This window comes from Abramis brama (genome assembly GCF_963993115.1).
Source record: "Abramis brama genome assembly, chromosome: 10".
Taxonomy (NCBI): domain Eukaryota; kingdom Metazoa; phylum Chordata; class Actinopteri; order Cypriniformes; family Leuciscidae; genus Abramis; species Abramis brama.
Window position 1 is genome coordinate 38534059 of NC_139972.1, and position 23160 is coordinate 38557218.

At 39.1% G+C, this 23160-nt stretch overlaps 1 long non-coding RNA gene across 1 annotated transcript; it reads right to left on the reverse strand.

Moving 5' to 3' along the window:
- Window positions 1-860: 860 nt before the first annotated feature.
- LOC311090157 lies at window positions 861-8244 on the reverse strand. Its single transcript, XR_014607857.1, has 3 exons — window positions 8131-8244; window positions 7985-8025; window positions 861-971 (listed from the first exon to the last, which is right to left on the reverse strand). It is a non-coding gene; the product is annotated as an uncharacterized lncRNA (long non-coding RNA).
- Window positions 8245-23160: the final 14916 nt, after the last annotated feature.

Below are 23160 nucleotides of genomic sequence, written 5' to 3' on the forward strand. Positions count from 1 at the left end.
GAGGACGCTTTCATCTAGGCATATATTTAAATGACACATGCAGTCATGGCATAAATTAATATGTATATCAAAGTGGGGGACAATCTAATAACTCACCTGTCAGGCTTTCCCCAGATGAGTGAGAGAAAACACTTATGAAATAACTATCAAATGTTTTCCATCATGGGTGTGCTTTCTAAAAAACAAAATCGCAGACAAAATATCCCACTGGTGAAATCACTTCTATGGTGAAGAGTATCGGGTTAGATTTCTGTTCAGATTTAGTAAACCATAAAAGCTATTATATAGCATCATAATAACTCTTATGCATTTAATGGACAATCTAATGTTACGCTCCCTCTCCTGTTCCCATCAATGTTATGATCTGAAGTTCTTGGCTAAATGTGAGCACTTCTCTGGTGAATTGATAAGGGCCTCTTTCAGGAATTAAAGATACAGTTCACCCCTAAATTAGAATTATTTAATTATTTATTCACCCTGTCATTTTCACAGAAGAAAGAAAATCATACCACTTTGGAGAGACATGAGGTTGAGGTAATGATGAATGAATTTTCAATTTTGGGTGAACTATCCCTTTAAGAGCTGCCATTTAAAATGTTTCTTGGTTCATCCGTCTAGTCATCACGGTCTAGAGTGCAGTTTTATACAGATAGATCCCACTTGCATGCATCTGTGGTTTTCATTGAGATATGGTGCATTTCAGTAGCACACCACTGACAAATGCAAACATGAATTTGCTGGACTGATGACCAAGGCGGAGCCCAGTGGAGCTGAAGGGGTGGAGGGATGAAGCATAGCTGAGGGCCCATAAGTCCATGGCGCAGGCAGAGGTATGTCTGACCAAGGAAGAGCTGGAGGGACGAGGGAGCCCGGTGGAGCCATCAGGACAATGGTCCCTGGTGGAGCCGAGGGAGGGAGGAGCCAAGGAGGAGACCACCCCAGACTGGATGCTGGCTACTGCCTGGCCACACCTATGAAAAATCCACACAATAGAGTTGTGTAAGAGGAGGGGCTGAAGGTAACCAGGGGGGACGGGGCTGAGGAAATGGCTGTTATTGGAAGCGCACAAAGATGAGGAGTTTATAACACAAACACTTTATTAATAAATAAAATAAACATTCAGGATATTGTAGAAGTAATCACAGGAAATCAAAACCATTACACATAAATGCAAATGAGACCCAATGCTGAACAAAGGAAACTAAGGTCTAATAAACACAGGGAGTACTAATCAAGAGAAAAACAAAATGACTAATCAAAATCCATAGTAACTAATGAAGAGCAGGAAAAAAGAACAAAGGGAACAGGAAACAACGATAAACAAACTAAAACACAACCTAAATGTGACCGTCTTGAGTACATCTTTATATGTAATTTCACAATTTTATTTTGAAATATGCTTAAAGTGTAATGTTGAATGTACAACAAGAACAAAATATGTTATAAAATGTTTTATATATTTGTAATTACACATTGCAATGATAACGTTGCAATTTAGTCAATTTATAATATATTAACTTTAAATGAAATATTTAAAAACACACTACAGTTAAAATTATAATCAAGTACAGTTACACTTTTGGTGAAGGCGAAATCCCTGGATCCACAATATATTTTGTTGGTCTTCTGTCACAGATGGGAGAACATACAATGAGTTTTCTTTAATTAAAGCAAACTTCATCAACAGACAACAAAGGAACGTAAGGCAATATATGGAATTCAGGCAGGTAACTTAGCTTGATTTAATAGTCTTTTGTTTCTAGTAGTCTCTTTGTTTTCCACTGCTATTAGGATACAGGTTCGGGTAGGTCAATGATGAAGTCGACAGCAAGGAATGGGCAAAGGCAGGAGTTTTCCTTCAGGTAGATAATGAGGAGATTTGAAAATGGCGCAGGTGGCACATCCTTGGACATAGTGGTGGACCTCCTGAGACATACTGGGCCACCACCAGTAATGGTTGTGGAGGAGCGAGAGGGTTTGTTGAATGTCGGGGTAACCAGAGCCTACACTCTAAAAAAAGATGTTTCTTTAAAGGTTCTTTACACGTAGTAACAGTTCTATTTAGTACCATAATCGTCCTAAAGAACCCTTTATATGCTGAAATGGTTCTTTGTGTTAGAGTTTAGGGTTCTTTATTCCCGCCTTTTAGTTTTTCAAATCTGTAACTGTCAAAGCTCCCTCATTACTGATTATCTGGAGCTCAGCTATACAACCACAGTTACTACACACACTGTCAACATACTCTCAACAGGTAAATGATTTCTTTCTTAAAATATCTATAAATTATAACTTTAAAAATTGTAACAATCATTTCCTAACAATCATGTATTTTTCTCTTTTTAGTTTAACAGAACATGTAAGTGTGAGCAGCTCTGTTCAGTTAAGGATACTGTTCTTCTCTTCTTCACAAAGTAACAGGTATATGGAATTTATGATCCATATTTTTAGTTTTTTTAAATTATGACTTTATGCCTAAACATACACAGTCACAAAAAATGTGACCATGACTTTATATCACTTTCTCCTTTTAACATGGTAAATGGCTCATTCTGTCCATTTTTGCTAATTTTGGCCTTTGTGAACATAATTGTTTTTACATAATCAACTGGAAGAGACACAATGTAACTCTAAACTCAATTGTGTATTTCAGATGCTGTCTTGTATCATAACCTCATCAACTGCAGAGAGAAACTGCCACTCAGAATACACACACAATGAAGGACGTAAAGACATCATAGAGGATTGTGAAAATATTTCACTGAAACTTGGTCTTAATTACATCTACACAATGTTCAATGTCAATTGTTATTTATTAATGTATTCAGCTAACAACTTTTGTTAGAGCACTGTAATTATTGCTTCAATCTGCCATGTCAATAAAAAATAAAAGTACCTAATTAACACAACATGCTGTTTTGTTTTAATGTAAAACCCAAATAGAGGCAACAAAATATAAGACCAGGCAGATAGAGGGCTAAAAAACAATATTCATACATAATTTATAAAAAATAATAGTCACAATAGTAATATTAATAATATGAAGATACTAATATACTAATATTAATGAAAATAAATATTGTTGAAAAGGTTATTTGTAACACCTAAAGGTTATAGCACTTTCAAAGCATGGTTCTTTGTGGAACCTTATAAAAAAGGTTCTATTTAGCACAAAAAAGGGTTCTGCTTTTGTTACAAGCCGAAGAACCCTAATTTGGTACTGTTTAGAACCATGAACTCTAAAATTGGATGGAAGAGTGTACATGGGAAAAGAAGAGTCAGGGACAGGCCATGGGCTGATGGTACATAGATTTGTCCCTCAGGACCTCCCGGCGGAGGAGGTTCTGAGAGGGTGGTTTCTGTGATCTGATTACTGAATAGGACTGACTGGTGGCTGGAGGGAGGATGTGATAAGGAGTACCGGTAGGCACTCCTGAAAACAAGATGTGGCATCAGCTTTTTGGTTCTTGATTCCGGGTCGATAAGTCATTGTGAATTTAAACTGTGTGAAGAACAATACCCATCATTCTTGTTATGTTTTTAGGCGGCAAGCTTCTTGTAGGTATTAAAGATTTCGAATGGGTGATTCACTCCCTTCAGCCATTGGCACCACTCCTCCAGTGTCATAGTTCTGCTCCGCCGGGGACAGTCTCTTAGTGAAGAAGGCACATGGATAGAGTGTAGATGGATCACCCTGCCACTCTGAGATCACCACTTCAACCCTAGTGGTGGATGCGTCTACTTCCACGACAAATGGCAGATCAGCATAAGGATGAACAAGGGTGGGAGAGGTGGTAAAGGCTCCACTCCTGGGGCTAGTGGAATGCTTCAGTGAGAGCTGGTGTCCAGGACAGAGACTTGGGCCAGTTGCAGAGCAGGGATGTTAATGGAGAAGAGATCTTGCTGAAATTTGAGATGAAACGGCGGTAGAAACTGACAAACACTGAGATTCATTTTAATTATTTGATGGTGGATGAAAGTGGCCAGTTCTGAATTGTTTTGACTTTCCCCTGGTCCATTTTGATGATGTGTGTGTTGATGATATATCCCAGGAACTGAATAGATGACCGGTGAATTTTTTTTCCAAGTTTGAGGTACAAACGGTGGGTCATGAGCTTCTGTAGGACCTGCTTAAAGTGGAGGCGATGGTCGGCCATGTTCCAGGAGTATATCAGGATGTTGTTGATGTAGATTATGTCAAAGTGGTGTAGGTACTCCCAGAACACCTTGTTCACAAAGCCCTGGAATATGTAGGGAGAGTTGGCTAGCCCGTACAGCATGACCCGGTACTCATAGTGCCCTGATGGTGTTGAGGGGTCCCCCCTCCGTATCCGAATGAGGTTATACGCGCTATGCAGGTCCAGTTTGATGAAGAAGTTGGAACCATGGGGCATCTCTAGGGCTGCTGTGAAGAGTATAGGGGTATGTGATAGTTTGCTGGTTGAGAGCACGGTAATTGATGCAGGGCCACAAGCCTCCATCTTTCTTTGCCATGAAGAAGCTCGAAGCGCCAGGGGATGTGGAAAGGAGTATGTAGACCTGACAAAGATCCTCTTCCACATACTTTATGTTCCGGGATAGGCAACGGATAAATCTTTCTGTTAGGCAATGGTGCACCCAGTAATAGGTCGACTGGACAGTCTCATGGCTGATATGGAGGGAATTTGGAAGCCAGTTGCTTACTGAATACATCCTGGAACGCCCTTGGTATTTTAACCTGTTTGTACTGGACAGGACTTTCGATTTTTGTGGCTTGGAGTGGAGCAGATGGTTCGCTTGAAGTATGGGGAGGTATCTGTGGTAGTTGGCAAAGCATTAGTCCCCCCCCAGGACAGAACTTTGCAGGTGGTCCAGGAGAAGTGAGGCAAATGGGCTTGAAGCCATTGGAGTCCCAGGATGATGACAGCTTTTAACCATCAAGCACCAGCAACGATATCACCTCGAAGTGAGTACAACCAATGCGGAGTGTGAGGGTTGGTGTGCAGTGCGTGATTACCCCTTGTCCAAGCGGCTTACCCAGGATAGTGTCGATGTTTAGGATCTTTTGGCGAGGGCTTTTTGGATGTTGAGATGACAGAGTAAGATTCTTGAAATGAAGTTGCCCACGTAACCCAGAGTCAATAAGGGCATTTGCTGCAACAGAATGGTGAATTGTTGTATGATGGATTTTTGTTCTGAGGGTGAGAAGAGAGACTGTGATGATGAATCTGTGATGATGATTACATTTACATTCCTTTTCTTAAAAAAAAAATATATATATATGCACATTATTTTATGTAACAATATACAACTACAGCTTGTTAACATTACTGCAAGGGTGTTTTTAATGCAACGGCTGAGGGAGTAATGATCTTTCTCTGTTCTGACTGCTGTAATCAATCTCTCAAAAAAATATTATTTCTTCCTATTAGAACAAATGGGAAAGCAAAAAATATATTTGCTGTAATCTCACATTCACCACTATAGACGTTTGCCAAACTATGACGACTTTCACATCTGAGAATCTGAAAAGGATCAATTAAATTTGGATGCTGTCAACCTAATTGAGATTTTTATAGTAGCTTGTTTTATTTTTCTCTTTAAAGTAGTTTGTATTATAGCTTGGGAAGCTACAGTCTTAAACATGAGGCACACATTGAGAAGTTAATGTTCGCCCTGTATATGTAGGACAATGACTGCCTTTGGCTGAGGGTTATGTGTTATGGAGTATTATAGGTGTCGGAGTTTGTAGCCTGGAGAATATTGTACAGAATGTTTACAATCTTGCATACAGTGGTGGTTCTAGCTTGTATGGCACCCATGGGCAGAAAAAAAAACTTTAATTTTTATTAAAACATTTGAAACAACACAAATAAATAACCATAAAATGTAAAACTATATAAATATATACAAAAATACTCATAAATATCAAAAAGTAACAAAGACAAATATAAAGGAATTAAAATACAAATAAATACAAATAAAACAATCAATTTATTACACAGGTGGCGCAGAGCAGTGTCATGATGTTACTGCTGTCATATGCAAAAGATCATAAAAAAACACCATTCCTTTTTCTTTTTTTTCTTTTTTTTCTTTTATGCCCCTGACATGATGCAGGTCCGGGTGGCTGCCGATGTCGCCATGCTTAAATCTGCCACTGCTTGCATACAGGGCAACATGTAATAGTTGCTGACTCGCTTTTTACTGAATGTTCATAAACAAAAATTAGAACGAAAACAAAGAAAGACGTGTGTGCATGCTCACATTATTCCTGTTGGATCCGTAAATTTCTGTGTCTTCTACACCTGGCAATTATCGGCAATAAAACTCTTATAGGCCCTGCTGGTCTGATTTAATGTTTATTCATATGTTTGTGCCCATACTAAAACAAATCACCTTTGCCTGAGTCTCCCATGCAGCCCTAATATATTCATGGTGAGAGAAATTAATTAGGCACCAATTACAACATGCTAATGGGTATGCTTTGCCTTTCTGCTGTGTCTGACTCTGTTCTGTAATCTGTAAAGTTGATTCATATACAACAGTGTGGAACAGATTTACTGTTATTTCAATGTTATCAAATATATGGGAAAGAGAAAAACAGAATGAAAGTGAATCTACAATCTGTCATGAGTGAGTCCTGGTGAGAATTTGAATATGAAAAATTCTCACAATATTGATAGAACATGGAGACATGGATAAAAGGAGGATGAAGGAGAGAATGATGAAGAGTTTTCTGCTGTGTGTAGACTGATTGACACACAGGAGATGAGAAACCCTAACAGGTCAGAGCAGGTTTTCTCTCCATCTGTCTCTCTCTCTCTCTCTCTCTCTCTCTCTCTCTCTCTCTCTCTCTCTCTCTCTCTCTCTCTCTCTCTCTTTACATTATGGGGACAAAATGTCCCCAAAAAGATGGCAATATCAAAAATTCCCGTCCTTGTGGGGATATATTTTGGTCCCCATGAGGAAAACAGCTTATAAATCATATCAAGTGATGTTTTTTGAAAATGTAAAACTGCAGAAGGTTTTCTGTAATGGGCAGGTGTAGGGGTAGAGTTAGTGTAAGGAGAGAGAATATACAGTTTGTACAGTATAAAAATCATTATGTCTATGGAAAGTAATTATTAAACACAACGTGTGGGTAGCTTTAGTTTAGTGAAGGGGAATATATGAATGTGTGTGTGTGTGTGTGTGTGTGTGTGTGTGTGTGTGTGTGTGTGTGTGTGTGTGTGTGTGTGTGTGTGTGTACAATGTTTATCATGTCATTGAAAGCATGAGTGACATTGATATCACTGTCAAAGCTATGAGAAAATGTATGCAAAACTCAATGTGCAAGAAAGAAAGAATCAATCCTGCAATTGTCTTTCTCTCTCCCTGCTGTAAGTCACTCCTGCCTCACGCATTTGGCCCTGTTGTAATTACTGAGCGGACAGGTTACATGCATTGATTTCCTTACATGTGTCTTATCACTATGGGTCTAGTGGGTGTGCGTGATTCACAATAAAATCCATGTCTGATGCGTTAAAGATGCTGGGACAGATAAACACCAACATTACCATCCTAACAGGTCATTTGACAAAGACCTGCTGATCTCTGAGAGCAGCTTTAAATTGGAAATTATTACACATTAAACCCTCCACAAGGGCCCTGGATAGAAGAGGATCAATATTTTGCCCGGACTATAAATCAGCAGTTTTCCCTCTCCCCTCCACTGCCACGGTCTGCTGCACATATTTAAATTTTCTTGTAACAAATTAATTCCAACATTTTCTCTTGATTGAATTAGGGCGAGTGCTGGTGCTGTCACAAATGTTATGCTGCTTCGGGGAGACAAATTGCTGGCCTAGACACAGGTAACATGCGCCGGTGTTGAGTCCCTGATAATCTTCCCACTAATTCTCTATTACAGCAAAATGAAGCCATAAATCTTCCTGACAGCTGATCGATGTAAACATTGTTTCCCCCATGATTGCCAGCACTCCCAGTGGAGGTACTGTCCACTCACCACACACTGAAATTACTCCCCACACAAGCACCAGCGCGAGCCTGGAACAAGAGAGAGATGACACGTGCGCGCTCAAGAATGATGGGAAGAAAAGCCTTAAAGGGATAGTTCACGCACAAATGAAAATTCTGTCATCATTTACTCACCCTCACGTTGGTCAGAATCTGGATGACCTTTTTTCATTCCTTGGAATAAAAAAGAGATGTTAGGCAGAATGAAGCGCTCAATAAGGAGGAGACAATCAGGCAGGCACATTGTCCTTGGCCCTGTGAAGTTCTATGGTCTCATCCCTAAAATAAATATCCATTTTAGGGATGATTTTATGCATTTTAGTGATGGCCCTGGCCTCAGTCACCAATTACTTTTATTTATTGTATTTAAAAAAAAATTATGCAATCAAAGAAAATGCTGATTCAGTAGCCGCTTTCAAGCTTTAACACTTTCCCCACCAGGTTTTTTTTTTTTTTTTTTTTTTTTGTTGCCAGCCAGCACTAGCATTTTATGTATAATTTTCACAAAAAATTTCATAGCTCCCAAATTACAATATACCCCCCCCCCCCCCCCCCCCCCCCCCCCTTGGTCAAACATTATTAAAGTTAGAGCTTATTTAGAGATATCAGCCGGATGGCTTAGTGCAGGCTCTAATGGATCCTAGGCTGTATCCTGTAAATTACCCCACTAATAATGCCCAGAATGGTACCAGACTTCTACAGTAGTACAAATAGGTTCTGTACTCATAAAACGAGGCATTGGAAAGTTTGTAAGTACATCAGGAGTTATTGCTAGGGAGTGGCTTGGCAGCTGCCAGTCATGAAGCTCCAAAGGCTGCTTGCCAGTATGAATGATATAAACCAACTCCCATGCCTCTGTGACATTCAGAATGGAAGATATCCCTCTGTGGATTTTGGTTGCTAAGGTGCTTGACAATGGTTGCTAGGGAGGGGCTAGAAAGTGTTGAGGTGATTTATGATTGGCTGTTTATTGCCCCGAGTCAAACGAGACCACCCTCATGACCATCCTCACCCCGTAAAAGTCCTACCAACAAAATATTGGTGCATTCCTGTAATTGGCCGTCGTTACACTACATCCTTATGCATCGCTTTCTGCCAGGACTTTTACGGGCTTTTCCCAAATCACGGAAGTGACCTCGACATCCGGGTTAGATCTGAGATCATGATCTGATCTCACCATCATCGAGTCCGTCTGTGATTACATGAAGAAACAGAAGAAACTGAGACAGACTAAATCCAGAAGAACTGCGGGAACGTCTCCAAGATGCTTGAAGAAACCTTCCTGCAAAGCTACAGTACTGTGAAAAGCACTGGCACTTGTGTTAAAATGCTGTAAAGTGAGAATGCTTTCAAAAATAAAATCACAAATTGAATTTATTTATGATTTAACTTCTATTAACTAATTCAAATCAATATATGGTGTAACGACCCTTTGCGTTTAAAACGGCTTTTGTCCAGGTACACTTGCGCATAGTTTTACAGGGAGCTTCGCAGGAAGGTTTCTTCAAGCATCTCGGAGACGTTCCCGCAGTTCTTCTGGATTTAGTCTGTCTCAGTTTCTTCTGTTTCTTCATGTAATCACAGACGGACTCGATGATGGTGAGATCAGATCATACCGGCTGTTGTCAGACTCCTTGTGCATACACAAATCTCACTGGATTATTACAATTAATGGCAAAAAGAATGTTTGGAAATGTAAACTGATATTTCCTACTGACACACTACAGCAAAAGATATAAATAACTGACCATTTTTTATTTATTTATTTTTTGGGGGGGGCGGGGGGCATATTAACATGCCTAAGACTTTTGCACAGTATTGTACATTCAAACATTCCAATGCCTTGTTTTATGAGTAGACCCTTACATTGAAATGTATGCTGGTGTTTCTTGGATTTGTCCGAACTGATCTGAACCATAGGAGATAAGTATTGCCGTTCATTTTGTTCATGTTTACATGGCCAGTCCTCCAGCATTTAATTTAACCCTTTTCCTCTCCGGTGTATTGATTGCAAAAACAAGTTCAGAACATGATTATTGAGTGTTTTAGCTCTCAAAAGATGCATAGTTTATGATAGTCAATTGAATATTTGTTATACAACAAAGGTAAAAAAAAGTAATAAAAGTATAGACGCCCCCACGGCCCGCCCAAGGGCCGATGCTAGTCAAGGAGTTCCAGCCGTCTGACACTTTACCAGATGAACTGGTGCATGTTATCTGATGGCTTGTTGTTCATGACACAGGAATTATTCAGTTTGAAGCTTGAGGGCTGCACAATTTTAGTGTTAAATTACAGTTTATTCCAGGTAAATAATTGCATTACTTCCATAGTAATTTCACAGTGGGACTTCTCTTGTATCTAACTGCACTGTTGGACATTTCTTGTAAAAATCTTCAGTACTTTACTGGCAATTTTAGTCAGGTTTTTACAATTGTACTAGTTTTACTGTGATTTTACAGTATTGGAAAACACAAAAATGACAGTAAATATCATATTGTATTTCTACAGTGCACATGAAGGTACCCAGCATGCAGTGAGGTATGAATAGATAATGCTGTAGAATATTTTGATACTTGGATTGGATTTATCTGTGATGCTGAACTTATTTTTGCTTCACTTTTAACAGTTTGTGTTGTTGGTTTATTTTGTAATGTTTTTTAATTTGTTGAGTGTCACCATTGTTGTGTTGTGTGTGTCGAGTATTGATGTCTGTGCATCATTAAGTGATGCTTATAATCTTGTGCTGCAGGATGATATCACATCTTTCCAAGATGAATCTCAGCAGTTGCTTCACTATTATGAAAGATCCATCTGCAAACAGTTATGAATTTTAAATAAGTTGTAAATAAGTAAATCTTCATACTTAAAAACAGCTAAAATGCTTCATGCTATATCATAAAATCAGCCAATCAGTTTATTTCATATTCTAGCTCATCATCGTTTTTACAATATTTTAATTTGTCACACTTGTCTAGATCAGTAATTTGAATATGAATATAGAAGGTCCAAGATCCCAAGCAAATGGAACACTGTTCACCATGATGGTGACTTCAAAGCAATTACAGTATAATAATTACAATATAATTAAAACAATTACAATATAATTTCAATTATAATTTACAATAAAGAAATTCTATTGTAATTGTTTTTTATATTGTAATTGTTTTTTAAAGACAACATTATAATGTGAATTCACAGTAAAAAAAAAAAAGAGCAGTAAATTACTGTGACGTCAACATCATTCTGCTGTTGATTAACATTAATTTGTTAGAAAATGACCCAGCATGCATTCATTTCACTGTAAATTTCTGAGTACAGTAATTTATTGTAAAATAATAGTCTTTAATCCTGGAAATTCCTGGAAATCTTTGTAGTTTTATGAATGTACAGATATGTTATTTACAGGTGCACAGTTTAAGATGTTATTTACAGATGTACAATTTTGCGATTTTATGAACAAAATGTGTAATTATGAAATACTGTCGGTATTTGAAATCAACCCAAACAAACATCTTCATTGCTCTGCCCCCCAAATGCATTGTCTGTTTATCATAGCTGAAGCGAAACAAGATAATGCTTCGCAAAAAAATAAATGAACACAGTACACAAGAGTATATGAAGAGTTCAGATGCAAAAGCCTCTAAGTGCCATCTGAAATTTTCTTCTAGAATGATCATTTTTATAAAGCTTGTATATTTAAGTAATTTCACTTAAATGACAATTAATAGGTAATTTGCATTGTCATTTAAGTGAAATTATTGAACTTAAATATACGAGCTTGATAAAAATGATCATTCTAGAAGAAATTTTCAGATGGCAGCTTTTGCATCTGAACTCTTCATATACAAGAGTTGATTGTTAGTCACCAGCAGCTGCACACCAGCTTCAGACAAACAATGACACTCAAAACTGTCTTGTTACTATAGCTAAGCTAACAATACAAGAACAGCATATCTTGGTTCAGTGAAACACAGCAAAACCAGTGTCACTCACATATGGAGCAGAAACAACGCAACCTTGCGACTGTTTTCAGGTTTTCACACTTAGCTCTCTCCAGCGCTGGAAAACTTTTCTAATATTACCGCGGGTCCTAAAGCACTTGCCTGATCATAACCCTTTATTTTCCAGTGATATTCCTCTGACACGCCCCCTGCTGCTGATTGGCTACAAGTTTGTTGTGGTGTCCGATCAACAGCAGTTCTCAGAAATTGCTTACTGCACCTTTAATCCCACCAGCCCTTACAAATATGACAAAAATCATCAATCCTATATGGAGGATGCACTGTTAGAGTGATCAGAATGGAATATTCACACACAACTTATACACATAGAAAACGTGTGTGTGTGTGTGTGTGTGCGTGCGTGCGTGCGTGCGTGCGTGTGTGTGTGTGTGTGTGTGTGTGTGAAAGCCCTTAGCTAGATGTTACAAAGATACGTACAAGGATTTTTAGTTAAACTTTTTTTCTCACATTACTTCTCACTCCTAAGCTTTTTCAGTTGTATTACCTTTGCCAGTATTTCTCCACCATTGAAACATCAAGTTCAGTGTCACTCAGTGCTGCACTTTTCTTATTAGTGCTATTTTCTATAATGACTTATGGATCCATCTTGATGAGCTAAACCGCTTTTTTCTGGGAGTGATTACTGTGAGCAAACAGTGTTTGGTTTAATCAACTTAGAGTTCAGGGTTAATGTTAAAGTAAGTTAAACATGCTTTTTGGAATAACCTGGAATTCATTTTGAGTAAGAGCAGGCCACGTCTATTGACACGAGTTACTTTTTGTGTCAGGATGTGGGCGTTTCCATCAACATAGTTAAGTTTAACTTTATGTGAAGTGCAGCATCTACTAATGTATAGGTGAAGAAAGCTGAGCTCACTTTGTCCATTTCTTCAGCTACTGTAGTGAAGTGTCTCACGGTAATATTTTTATTGAACAATTTCATGATTTTTCACACTCAAAAGTGTTTTGTTGCTACTTGATCCATGCGCCTACTGTAATTGAAATGAGCAAATGCAACACAATTGATTAATTCACAAAATGTTTTCATTGTATGCAATCAGCTTAAATTAGTAAAAAGTTTACTTAATCCATTTGTGTTGGGACTACATAATTTTGTTGGCTTTAACAGAAACTGGGTGGGGCATTTGTAGTTTCCAGATTTGCTCACATGATCTGCATTTGGGGGCAGTTGGCCTAATGGTTAGAGAGTCGGGCTTGTAACCCAAAGGTTGTGGGTTCAGGTCTCATGAAACAGGGGGAATGAATGAACAGTGCTCTCTTCCACTCTCATTACCCACAACTTGCATTGGGGAAACTTTGTTGAGTGTTCTGTGTTTAATCTTTTCCCCCTTTTCAGGAGTACAACATTCTGTTATGTTGACATTTTAGGGGTTACCTTTATGCTTAAGTGTGCTTAGGTTGAGGGTTGTTATGAGATGACTGTTCTGTATGTTGCTTTACTCATTAAGAAATGACTGTATGTTAACGTGCTATCACTAGTTAATAGTAATCTGAATTAGATAAAGTTGAGTTGGTTTGGAGAGTGTCGTTTTATTGGGCTATATTCAATTCAGCTAGTTTACTAAAGCTAAATTGATAGAGTGTATGTGACTGGTTCTACTCACACTCGCAGTGTTAGACACTGCCTCGTCCTTGTTAGAGGCAGGTGCATGAACAAGTACACTAAAGACCGCAGCCATATCCATTCAATTTGAAAACAGAACTCTCTGAAGAAAATGTTACAACAGAATGTCTTCTATGAAACCAACACAGATTCCAACATTACTTGCCCCTAATCTATATAAGCAGAGATTCAACTTCCACTTCAACCCCCAAGCAGCCCTGCACTTTGCCCCGCAAAAAAGATACACACTGTCAAGTCTGCTCTCTTCACCATTCAATCAGTTCCAGAGGAGGTCCTAATGAGTCTTATAGAGGTGGAGGCTATACATAACTCAAAATGGCTTGGCTATGTGTTGTTCGATGTTGCAGACACTGACTCTGTGACTCTAAATAGTCTACTCTTGGGGTAACCATATGGGTCCTTATCACAAGTGGTATACCCAGAAGCTGAGTTCCTGAGTCGCAGATGCTGGAGATCACAAGCACTGGCTGATCAATTCTGTCCCAGATGTACCAGAGACATGTCCTGTTTACAAACTAGGCAGAAATGCCATTCATCTCCTCCCGATTTGAGAGAAAGATGGCTATCATGGTTATGCGCCCTTAGCGAGAGTGTTAATGGCCATGTGAGTTCGGCAGATGTCTTCATCAAAGTCCAGGAATAAACTCAGTTTGTACGGTTCAAATCAAACTCATTTAAATCACCTTTTAGTGACAACATGGGTGATTTGCACAGCTAGCTAGAATCATTACCACCTTTACACCACTAGCAATGGCCCTGTTAGTAGATCTATGGGTGCGGATGTATAAAATGCTCGAGAACAAGCAGCATTTATTACAGACTTTTATTATGATAATTATTTATACACTCCTCTCACTTACACACAGGTGTCAGTATTTACGTGTATATGCAGCCATTTTGTATCAAGCGAGTTTGCTGTGCTGAGAGGGTAATGCCTTTTATCTGGACATGTGTCAGGGTTATATTTGATTCTAGACACACACAAAAATAAATTGAAGGAATAAAAAAACACTAAATTAGTACACTTAGAAAGTGACACTCTGGCCTCTTAATTTAACAGAGTCAGTGCCTGGCAGTCCTTTTCCTCTCCAATAAAGAGGAAGAAAAAGCTAACAGGTGTGTAAGCAGTCGTGGTAACTGAAGAATACCATCAGTTGAGACACACACAAAACAAAATCAAATATAAAGGAAGAAAACAGATCAGACTACAGTAGAGTCTTGACAAGAGGAAAGTAGCTGAATATATCAATGCATAAGATATGCACTGTAAAAAATGTCACACCTCGAACTCAAAAATTTCTAGTGACTGATCACATCTGAATTACAACTGGCCCAACTGAATTTCTGTGAATTTAATTTGATCAATTGTGGCAATAGTCTGTTAACAAGGGCTCAATCAGAAATAATATGTTGAGTCAATGGAAAAATTTAGTTTACTATATCCTATCATGTTGTTGGTTCAATCATATATTTTAAATTGTAGAAGCAATTTTATTTCTCACTGGCCCAAAATAAAAAATGTATGAAAAACATAAAATACATATAGCAAAATACAGAACCCAGACAACGGTTGACATTTTATCACATCGATTTATTAACATAAATTCCAACACAGGTTATTTTGTAAAAATACCTTAATTACTGAAAAACACTGAATACAATCAAGAAGTTTTGGTGGTGAAGAAAACGTTCAAAAGTGGCACTGCATAGGTTAAAAACCTGTAAATAAAAATAAAAACTAACATTAATGACAAAGTTCCCCTTCATCACATCTGGCAAGTGACAGAACAGAAGTTACTTATGAGGACGAGACTTGTGTCAGTCGATGTAGATTTTGCTTTCGTTTTTTCGTTTATTTTATATAAAATATATCCAGCTTTCAGGACTGCTTAAAGTTACAGATACGAACGATAAAAATAAAAAAACATTAATGGATGAATAAGAAAATCATGAGCTTGACATGTTTGATATTAAAAAGCCCGAAAGAGGCCAACGCCAACTGAAACGACAATCTAACGAAACTGTGGTCAGTGGTCGCATGGCACACATTTCACACCAATTACTTATTTTACTTATTATTTTAGACATAAATGACATGAGTAAAATAAAACTATTGGCTACCAATAGATAATTATTTGGTAACCGGGAAAACACGATCAAGAAACCAATGAATGCATGAACTCGCGATTCTACAAAATGCCTTTTAAACGTTTTACCGGGTGCTAAAGAAAAACTTTGGAGAATAATTTCCATGCTCAGTACTCATCATGACGTCTTGGAACTTGTGGCAATGAATATCTGTATTCTCTTGGAAATGCTTCAGCACTGGCTGGTTTGGCTCAGTATCAGTCTGCCTCTTTAAGTGTCCTCCAATTTGAGAATAAAGTATCGGTTTTTAATTTCTTTATCATTACTTGTTGATGGTACGGACAATCATTATTCAGACTGCATCCTTTTTTATGTGCATGTCAACAGAAATGATTTGTTTAAATAAGACACTCTACTCTCAAATCCTTTTTTAAATTGGTTGGTCAACCCAGTGGAGCCATGCTGAAGTAGTCAGCAACGGGTCAGCACAGGATCTTGAACCATTACTGGGAGTTTGTGTTTATGAGAACCATCCAGTAGACACCCATGGGGTGTCAGTAAAGGACAAGAGAAGTCCCTTTCAGTACAGACAGCTTCTATTGGCTTTAAAGGTTATTGCTCACCCAATTGGTCTCAGTCTGGCAGTGTCACTTGCATTATGACTTCATCACCCTGGGAAAAGTGGATGAGAAGAAAGAAAAACAGTTGCTAGCCATCCGTCAATGTCCGTCTCAAATTACCGCTCGACCAATCACTGCTAAAGATCAATAGGGAGCCAGTCGGGGAGGAGCGTGAGATGTAGCCAGCGGGGGATAGTAGAATAACTGATCAATACAGGAGGATGGATTTTGTCATCTTGGAAATGCACTGTCAGAGAGAGAGTGCTTCACTATGACAGTCCAACCAATATTAGAGACATCCTAAAAGACTGTACCACAATTTTAGAAGAGCGCCAAGTCCCAAGAAAATACACACTATATTGTCAGCTGTTTATCCAAACTTAAAGGGATAGTTTAGGCAAAAATTAAGATCGTCTTCATTTACTCACCCTCATGTTGTTACAAGTCTTCTTTCGTGTTTTGCAGAAGAAAGACAGACATGTAAACAGTTGTTCTAAGTCTAAAAAAAAATATATTAAGTTCGAAATGTCTTGAAATTTGTCTGGAATAAGTGTGCTGTGTGGCCAAGAGCACTGGCCTCTGTGAAGTGTAATATTGCATGATCAGAGTAGCTCAAATTGAAAACAAGACCTCCACGACCGCCTGATTACTTTTACACAAAACTTTATTTCTCCTGCTGTTTCTTTGTTAGTTCTTTTCATTCATATATTCATTCTGGGGTTGTATTTTGTCGAGGAAAGGTGACTTGTCCTGAGGCATCTGATTATTTTAGAAAATTTCAGTGATTTAAAGTGTAACATTTCCAGACTCCAAGGTCAAATCCGTGTTCTCCCCTCCTCCTCTTTCCTTTCCCCTCGCCCTCCCAGCCAATCGATTGTTTCTAAAGAGCTCAAACGGCATGTGTCCACCCTGGAGTCTTTCAGCAGCGCAGGCGAAGGGAAAACGCTGGTGGGGACGCAGGCGGAAGAGAAAGCGCTCTCCCACTTTTTCCTGAGTGGGAACGCTGGCAGCGTGACCTCAGAGTCAGGGTGAGCGGGTGTATTGGCACGGGTACAAGACCGCTAGGCCCCTGTGCAAAACTGCCCTGGCTCGCACCCTGCGCTCTGCCCCCACTTGTGCCTTTGCCAGCTGCCAAGTTGAAAAGTTTTTCGGAGATGGATGTAAATTTCTGGAGCTCTGTTTATTAAAGCCTGATTACAAGATTGGATGCGGTCTAACTGGCTCTTTCATGTTTTGACAACGCAGAGTGTTTGTTAAAAACATGAGGTCAAACAACCGCCTGCTCTGCAACCCTACAAATTCACCAAAGCATGCAGCGGTCAAAATGCATAATGCAAGATGAGACAACAAACGGAGCAGTTAAATGCGAGCGGTCATTCGCTAAGGCTATGGTTACCCTCACCCTTTGATAACTTGCGCTGGAACAGCTCCTTATCAGCATATTTGGCCTCGATCCACAGTTCAATAAAAGCTAGAGGCTTAGGTGGAAACAGATGACTAGGTGTTGGTGGTGACCTTGTTCCATGCCTGAGCACCAGTGCCATTTCACGGAGGCAGAGAGGAAGAACCAGTGCCTGGTTTGAGTCGAGGCGCAGAAGGAGCACCTGCTGAGCAGGTAAAGAACTTGAACTGCTACTCTCTGATCCACGGCAGCAGCACGGTCTCCCTTATTCTCTCTTTCATACACCTTGACTCATGCGCCACCACTGTCCTTGCTTCTCAAGCCCCACGGGGGGTCAGCCGTGTAAGGAACATAAAAGGCCAATTTAATTTAGCACGTCCGCAGCTCCCAAGTATTTTAATTCAGACAGCTATGACTGAGGAGTTAATATTTCACTTGTCAGAAGGCAGGTCGAGGCCACTGAATCATTGTAATTCTCATTAAGAGGCTCTCCCCCAGCAGCACCCTAATTCAAAATAATGAAAGTAAAGACTGAGAGCGATTCTAATGCCAGTTGAGTCCTATCTTTTAATATTCCCCCCTTGATGGATTAGAGAACCGGGAAATTCATCTTGGATCATGGGACCTAATTCAATAAGGGATCATTCCAGGAGTATTGCATTTTATAATAATGTCATTTAAAGTGTCGTCTTCCATTGCAGCTGTCCCATATGTATGCTTATATAATGGTGCCAGAGGGATAAACTTTTACAGCAGGAACCACTCTCCTACCATTGTGCGCTGTCAGTCTCTCTCTCTCTCTCTCTCTCTCTCTCTCTCTCTCTCTCTCTCTCTCTCTCTCACACACACACACACACACACTCACTCTTTCTCTCTTTTTATTCAGTCTTCCTGTTTTCCTTGTCCAACCACATTTAAGTAACATTTTTATTCCATTTATGTGTCATTAAAGTTCGAATCTCAGGAAGTAGAGCTGCTGTACACAATGCGTGCTATACACTAACATTTAATCCATTATCATAAAAAAAGTAGGATTTATGTGGAAACACAACTGTTGAATGGCATCACACTCAGCGTCGTAGTCAAGACCAACTAATTCGAGTCCGAGACATGACGAGTCCATGACTTTGAAGCATGTGGTCCAAGTGAATCCAAGAACATATTTTCGTGGTCTTGTCATGGACTCTGGAGCATGTGGATTCAGTCTTGAATGACTTGGCCCTCTTCTGATGTTGGTTTACATCACTGGTCCCACATTAAATATCAATCCATGTGAAGTGGAAGTTGAGAGAGACTTTACTCTTTCAGTTTTGTGACGTATTTCCAAGTGAAACAAAGGACTGAATAGAGGGCAGGGCTTAATTTTAGGGCACCTCCTGAGGCCTGTTGCATGAAGCCGGTTTCAGTTCCTAAACAGGTAAGTTTGGGATTAGTTTGTATTCTTTTGAGCTCTTTGTGAACCTTTACATAAATCATCATTTAAATTCAGTCGATACACATGCACTGATATAGTCAGATGTTTTAATTCAGCTGCCTTCTCAAACTCTCACTGCAGCAGCAGTATTTATTCTTGCCTTATAAATGTGTTTAATTTCATGATATTCTTTCATTATGATCTCTTAATCTGCAGCAGAGATGTGAATTGCTGTCACATTGTCTGCTTGCTGCACGTGCCACACTTTCAGGTGCACACGCTTCACAATCACAAACTCTGGATTAGTTGACAGAAAACTTTCATTGTGAGCCTGCTGAACCTGATCTAAACCAGGTTGGATTTGTATGTTTTGTCAACTCTATTCTACTTTGAAGTTTGTACAGTAGCTTCATGCAACAGGCCTCCGGGTGGGAGAGGTTAAGGATGTTCTGCCCAAGATTAACTATGACTAACTTGCATTGCTTAACTGTTCACCACAAGACTGGTGATGTGTGCTATGTGTGCATTTTTATTTAATGTGGACTTTAAAACATTAAAGAGGGTTGGAAATCCATGTATATCTGGTATCAGCTCTTTGCCTAAATGGCAAATCAGAAAGGATGACACTGTCTGTCAAACATTCTGGAGTGTGACCTGTTAAAAGATCCCTCTGTACTCATTAAGATAAGATGTAGCGTTTTTAAGGCCCTCTCCAAACTGACAAAGGACTCCTCTTGTGTCTGCGCCACCTCGCTGTTGTACTCATCCCACGACAGTGAGACTCCCAGGGTTCTTCTCCTTCTATCTCTTTGGGTTTTATCACTCACATTCTTCTGTCACATGATGTGCACACATCCCTTTTTGGTGTTGGGTTTTCATGCAGTCAGGGGCTGATCCAGGGTCAGACGTGACCCCTTCTGACTTCACTGAGTGCAAAGGCAAAAACTGATGTGAGATCAGCATGTTTTCTTAAATAATATGACTCTGCAGAGACATGGAAAGAGCATGTGTGACTGCAGAGTCTTCATATATTATATTGTGAGAAAGAAAAAGTAGTTCACTTCAGAATTAAAATTTCCTGATTATTTATTCACCCCCACGTCATCCAAGATGTTCATGTCTTGCTTTCTTCAGTCGAAAAGAAATGAAGGTTTTTGAGGAAAACTTTCCAGGATTTTTCTCCATATAGTGGACTTCAATGGGGTCTAACGGTTTGAAGGTCCAAACTGCAGTTTCAGTGCAGCTTCAAAGGCTCTACACGATCCTAGCAGAGGAATAAGGGTCTTATCTAGCTTATCTAGGGTAACCATCTCATTTTCTCCAACTTCAAAATCGTCCGACATCGTTGGTTTACCTTTTAATATATATATGTATTTTTTTGGTAAAGGCCGTTTAGGACTAACACTAGGTCGGTACTTCCACCTATGTCACACGTGACCTTTCAACATGATTACGTAATGCGTGAGCAAGATGCGCATTTGTGGTTAAAGTATTTAAATGTTTATTTTTTTTAGAAAATGGCCGATCGTTTGGCTAGATAAGACCCTTATTCCTCGGCTGGGATCATGTAGAGCCTTTGAAGCTGCACTGAACTGCAATATCAAACCGTTGGACCCCATTGAAGTCTATTATATGGAAAAAAGGAACATTTTCCTCAAAAGCCTTAATTTATTTTTCGACTGAAGAAAGAAAGACATGATCATCTTGGATGACATAAATTATCAGGAGATTTTAATTCTGAAGTGAACTACTCCTTTAAGCACAGTTTTCACTGCTGTCTCAAATAGTGTGATGATTGACAGCACTGTGAGTACAGTGCTAAATTGTTTAAAGTGTCTTGAAGTGAACCAAAAGAGAGAGAACAGTAAGTAAAGATTACAGGTGATATAGACGGAATCTGTAGGCATGCTTGCAAAATTCAGTTTTGTATTCAGAACCAGACACACGCACACACACACACAAGCGCGTGCGCGCCACACCAGCCTTGCACACATGGACGCTAATGCATGGCTATTTAATTAAATGTTGCCAGATCACTGGGCCAAATAGGTAATCCAATAGCTCTGTAGGAGCCGTGTTAAATCCTGTTCCATCAAAGCCCGCTTGCCCCTGACAGCCCCTGTGATGTTTCCCTGGAACATCATGTCTACTTAGTCTGTCTCTTTAAAGACTGTGACATAATTTTATATTGAGTAACAATCTATTCATCTGCATTATCCGCAAACCACAAGCGCACGTTCAGCTGAAATTGACCTGAGCTATTTTTATATACATTTATATTCTTGCCTGCTCAGGTCTATAATAGCATAACCCATTAGAGTGGGTCCATTTAGGGTTTTGTTTAACTTTAAGTAAATCAGGAATTTACTCTGAGCAAGATGACGAGGTTCACTGCTCGTAAGATTCAATTGATAAATAATCTAAATATCACAACTTGAATATCAAACTCTCACACTAGACATCTGATAGGCTACTAAAGAGTGTCTGAAAACTGTTTGATGCTAAATACACATTCTAAAGTTTTGCTCTCAAAATCTCTGCTTGAACGTTTTGAGAAAAAGAAAGAGTGTTTTTCTTTTGTCTTGCCCTGGTGCAGAAATGGCACAGATTAGGTTATTAAGTCAAGCTTTATGTTAAAGCTGAATTTGGAACTGACGTATTCATTTTTTCCTGGTGGAAAGTGGATCTTTTTTTTTTTTGCCTGGTTTTATGAATTGCCATACTTAGCCAGCTGTTTTGAGACACACTCTGTTAATTTCTGTATACACAACTGACTTCAACAAAGCGGTAGAGTTCATACTGAGATTTGTGTAATTCAAGACTCCTAGTATAAATATCACATGACGTGAGTGTATGGTTATTGTCATAGCACATTGTTTCAAAGAATATTCCAATGTTCCTTCTTGATGAAAATATATTCAAGTCAAATAAACAAAATAGAAAATTATGTATGGTTAATTTACAACTTCAACTGGAGAGAATAAACTTACAGTATTACTATCACAAGAATAAATGCGCTTTTACATCTTGTGTGATTTTCACTTTGCAAGGATGAAATGCCTCATAGCAGTTTTGTCCTCCTTTCATTGCCAGTTAATTGTTGTTATTCAGTTGTGTTACTGCCAGCTGCAACAGGAATTACATCGAAAATAAATAAATGCTCATAGTCCATAAAAGATTTGCTGGTCCGTCTGCACTACCTAAACAGGATGCCGAACAACAATTCCTCACTTTGTTTGACTTCATTTGGTATTGTGAAGCCTTCTTCCTAACAGATAAATTAAATTGCTGCAAGTGTTGCCATTTTTCCCAGCACTTTATTTGGTCAGTCCCATTGTTTTCATCTGCATCCCATCTGAAATTATACACACAGAATGGGTCTTTGGTTATGAAGTGCTTCATACAGGCTCACTCTCATATGATACATCTGAGCAATAGGCTGCTTTAATTGGTCTGTTTGAGCAAGTTTTAGGCAGGTTTCTGTCTCACTTTCACTCCATTTCACACCTTTGAAGTCTCTCTTTCATCTTCTTGCTCTCCCCTGATGTTGCTTGTCTTTTGTCTGATGATGTGCGCACATTTCTCTTTCGCAGCACTTAATATATAACAAAGGCAAACCTTTAGAGAGCTACCTTATCTTTGTGTTCTCTCGCTCTCTTCACCTCCTTTCATGAGTGCTTCGGAGTTTGATTCAACATTCATTGACATTTTCTCAAACACACTACCACTCTCTGTCTCTCTTACGGGCTCAGAGACATATTTAATATGTCATCTTCAGTGGAGACAGCGAACTTGCATGCTTCAGATTTCACAATAAAACAACTGAAGTGTAGATATGGTGCCTCTGTAATGGGTAGACAGAGGCTGTTCGGAGATGACTGTTCAGCATTAACTGTCTGTACAGTGGTAAATTTAGCAACAGGTCATGAAGCTCAGATATACACCATCGACAGCTCAAGGGATGAGCCTGACCCTCAAAATGCTGCTTCACTTGT